Source organism: Aethalodelphis obliquidens, unplaced genomic scaffold (assembly GCF_003676395.1).
Source record: "Aethalodelphis obliquidens isolate GAN/ISIS:26980383/991018 unplaced genomic scaffold, ASM367639v1 scaffold1769, whole genome shotgun sequence".
Taxonomy (NCBI): Eukaryota; Metazoa; Chordata; class Mammalia; order Artiodactyla; family Delphinidae; genus Aethalodelphis; species Aethalodelphis obliquidens.
The window spans coordinates 1-4,379 of NW_020839680.1; the positions used below are offsets into that span (position 1 = coordinate 1).

The 4,379-nt window shown below is 55.5% G+C and overlaps 1 long non-coding RNA gene across 1 annotated transcript; it reads right to left on the reverse strand.

Annotated features, from left to right (window-relative positions):
- Positions 1-6: 6 nt before the first annotated feature.
- LOC113617094 (uncharacterized) lies at positions 7-4,047 on the reverse strand. Its single transcript, XR_003431505.1, has 3 exons — positions 4,036-4,047; positions 1,817-1,820; positions 7-210 (listed from the first exon to the last, which is right to left on the reverse strand). It is a non-coding gene; the product is annotated as an uncharacterized LOC113617094 (long non-coding RNA).
- Between the last annotated feature and the right edge of the window lie 332 nt (positions 4,048-4,379).

The following is a 4,379-nucleotide window of genomic DNA, read 5'->3' on the forward strand; positions in this document are numbered from 1 at the left end:
CCGACCTTTTTCTTTCACCGCAGCACTCTCACCTTCTTCCCACCCTCTTGCCCCCGCACCTGCCAGACCCACTCCCTGCCAGACCCACTCCCGACACCACCGCCCTCAGTCTGGACCTGCACAGAGTCCTGGGTCCTGCTGTCCACCCTCCCTACCCCCTCGGGGCAGTCATCTCTCTTCCAGACGCTCTCCTGCACTGTCCTCTCCCGTCTCTTTTCATGCCCGCAGCCCCACCCACCCCTTGTATCCCCTGCGCTTCATGACTCTCAGGCATGTGACAGTATCTTTGGTCTAATTCTCATCTTTCTCAGTGCTTGTCATTTGTCCCTTTGAATAGTTTATCCCTCCTCATTTCAGATCTGTGACACCCCCGGCCCTTACGGTCATAATGTCCATCCGTCTTTCCTGCCAAACAGCTGTTTCCCTTCTGCCTTCCTGCAGCCGCTCTCCGTTGTCCTCTCTGGGCGGCTTCAGTGCTCTCACCCTCCCTCTTCTTAACGTGCTCATCACCCCCAGCACCGGACTTGTAATCAGTCCACAAGCTCAGTTAAAGTAGGTGACTTTCTCAGTGCCTGGAGCTTGATTCATGTGTCCCGACTCCAACCCCCGTCCCCCCATCCCCACTGATCCCAACCCTGCCCTCCCACCCAACCCAGTCAACCCCTACCTGCACCCCAATCCTGATCCCCGTCCCAAAGTCCATCCCCCAAGCTCTCACCCCATCCCTGCCAGATCCACAGTAAAGAGCCTGGCTGAAAAGTTCCACCCTTGCTGCAACCTTTGAGGCTGTAAGAGCAGTCCCTGCTCCCCGCCCCCTGCCTGCCACCCCTTTCCCACTCCTCCTTCCCCATGTCTCTGCTCCCACTGGCTGGCCCCAGTACTCTGCACTTCCTTCCAGTTAGAGCCTCTGACATCTACCTGGTTTCCTACCTGCCACCTCCCTCTTCTCATTGCTCCTCTTAGTGGTAACCAGCCTGCCTCCTTCCACCTCTCTCCTCTCTCCATCCTCCCCTGTGCACCTTCTATCACCTGGTCGGTCTCTGGCAGGTGACTCTCCCTTGGTGCTGTATTGAGGCCCCCATTTAGACATTCCTTCCCAAGACCTTTCCTCGTGGGACCCATTCCTTCCCTTTCCCTCTCTGGCCCAAGGAAAGCATCTCCCTCTTCTCTAGGGCCCGTGATGTCATCTTAGTGCTCCCTGATGCCTGTCATCGAGTTGCATTGGGTCACCCCTTCTCCGTAGGGGGTGCTCCCTCCTGTGACCAGCTCTCACAGCTCACGCTCTTTTCATCCCCTGCCCTGCCACATTCTCTCCTGAAATCATGGGCTGTCACTGGTCTGGTCCTTCCGCTGGCTTGGGCCACCGTTTCCCTTTAGGCTCCCTTTTCCTTAGTCTTGCTCTGTGTCACCTTCCTTCCTCTTCTCTCTTCCCTTTTAATCAAGCCGTTGCCCACGGGAGTTTACACCAGGCCCCTACTTCCCTGTCTTCTCCTTCCCTCACCTCTACTGCTTCCATCTCTCTTCCTTTGGACCGAGGATGCACCCCTGCCCATCGCCTTGCTCTCCCACTCCCCAATAACATGTCCAGACACCCCTCTTTCCCTCTAGGCCATGATCCCCTCACAGCACCCATGTGCAGATCTTAAGACCCTCCAATTGCCCCCCGTCCCATTCGGTCTTGCTCCCTCTGTTGTTTGGGTCCAGCCTCCCAAACAAGAGTCCCTCACCCTCCAACCATTTAGCATCCCACCCATTGCTCTCTCCCCTTATGGTCCTTTCCTGCCCACATTATCTTCTCAAACTAGACCTCTGATACCCCACTGGCTTCACAGGTCCCAGCTGTTCCCCTGATTACCTGCGCAGAGTCTTTCTGCCACTGGCTAACCTCCATTCTTCAGCACCTGATGAATAGCAGAAGAATGGATTTGGTGATTGATGACAAATGCTGTTACCACCTTAGTTCCCACCCATTCCTGTGCCATTTCTAAGCAGGCTTGCTACCTGCACACTGGATTCCACCTGGTCCTTTCCAGTGTCCCTGAGGATACCTGCTAGTAGTTTGTGTCCAGGGTCTATCTGATGGTACAGCACTGCCCTGTCCTCTGTGTCACCAGTCGTTGTGGCCCTTTCCCCCTTGCTCTGAGGGCCTTGGGTCTTCAAAGGCCCAGGCAATGGTGTCTCAGCTCTGCTTTGCTCCTACCATCTGGCATCAGTGCCGCACAAAACCTTCTTGCCTCCTGAGATCTCCCGAAGTCCCAGATTGGGAGCCCTTCAGGCTGCCCTGCTGTCCTCTGCAGTGCCCCCTTTACCTGTTCTGAGCCCCGAGCATGTCCATGATGTTCTTTCCCCTCTTCACTGCCACCTGTTCCTTTCTTTTCCCATCGACTTCCCTGACCCAACTTGCATCCCGCAGACACCTTTCATGACTGCCCAAGACTCCAATGTCTCTCTCTTTCCACGCTGGCTGCCACTGGACTGGCTCGGCCCCTCATCCACCTTTTCTCCTGCTCTTGTCTCCAGGAGCCCCTCTGCTTCCTCTTCAACATCTCATCCTACTTCCTCTACCAGCCGCCAGTCATGTGACACATTTCCCAATCTTTCCCTTCTTCTTTGACCTGCCTTTATGTTCCCCCATTGCCAGCTTCTTGGTCCCCAGCATGCTGTACTGAACCCAGGCTGTCTGAATTCACACCAAAGCATGCTACATTTTGGGCCTGCCATTTTGGAGAAAATCGTTGCTTCTAGGTGCTCTCTGACCTTTCATCATTTCACCATGCGCTACGCTGACAGGGCTGTCTCCAAATTTCCAAAGAGCCACTGCCTCTACCATCTCAGCCTCCTCGGGCCTCACCCACCTCTCCCTGCTCCTCGCCTGCCTCACCCTCGCGGTGCGCCTCTTCCAGCATGGGCTTCCTCATGCCCTCGACCCACTTTTGGGAGCACGGTTCCTAGATTCTCCACATCCACTGTCTCCTTCTAGCCCTTTGTCATCCATCTCTTGATGCAGTGTGTTCCCAGATCCTCTCAACAAGCCTCTCCTGCCCTGGCTGCCGGGCGCCATCGCCCGCAGTTTCTTACTCATCTGGCCCGTTGGATCCCCTCTTCTCTCTATATCCTCCCACCTGTCAGAGACTGCTCACCTGGCCTCCTGGTTTCAAGGTCTCTCCTGCTTTGCTTCTCTACTGCAACACAGTAAAAACCTGTCCTACCTGAGCATGTAACGTTCTTCCAGCTACCGCTGTGAACCTCCCAACTGGATTCAGGTGTTCCTCGGCTGAGTGCTCCCTTCTTGATCCTCACCTGCTGCTCAACCCAGTTCAACCCTCTTTGCCTCAGACACACAGTACTGAGTCCACAGACTCTGCCCACCAGCCCACACTCAGTCCTAGGGACCTACGCTGTACTTTCCTCCGGGACCTCGTAAAGCTTGCTGCCTGTAACCTTTCATGCTTCCATTCCACACCCCTTGTTGCATGCTCTTCTGACAGCTCTCAGGGAGCCTCCCCCTCTGATCCTCCTCCCCTCTTCCTTCCACTCCAGTACTTCGACTTCTGCCTCCCTCCTGCCTGACATCATCCCGTTCGGTCTCGAACTGCACAGAGCCCTGAGTCCTGCTGTCTGCCCTCCCTCTCTCCTCCTCCCTCTCCAGCAGTCGTCTCTCTCCCAGATGCACTCCTCCATGTTTTGTCCCATCCGTCTGCCCTTTCTTCACTGTGGACATCTCGCCCAGAGCTCTCTGCTCAGATTTGCACAACCCACCTTCCTTTTGGTCGCCATTCCCATCTCTCTCAGCCCTACTCCTCAGGTGTCCTCAGCTCAGGGACCACCACCTTGTTGCCCACCCTCTCTACCATGGATGGTGAATCCTAACCTGCCCCCTCTCATTCCAGGCCCTTTGTTGGCTACATCCATTTGCTCACTGTCTGCTTGGTCTGGGTCCTTTTCCCTTATTTCTGACACTCTTGACTCTGATGCCTCCGTCTGCCCGACTTGGGCTTATCTGCTCATGCTTCACCTCTCTGCCCAGCTGCCCACCCTGCCCCTTCCACCCAGTGATTCTCACCCGAGGATGCGTGACCCCCAGGCAAGCCTATCAGCCTCATTATCCCGGCGTGCTCTTGTGCTTTCCTTTGGGGATTTTCTTGATTTCTCTTTGTATTGAGCAGAGTGCTACTCACTGTTCAGATGTTTTCATGGAACTCTCTTGGGGCCATTGCCCACAGCTTCTCCTTGGGTGAAATCCACCCTCCTGTCCCCATGATGATCCCTGCTGCGGAAGCCCAATGTGACCTCCTGGGCTCCACTCTCCCTTGCCCACCTCTAGCCTACCATTGGTTGCTATTGACACTTCTTCAGAATCCCCAAATGGCCCCACTCTG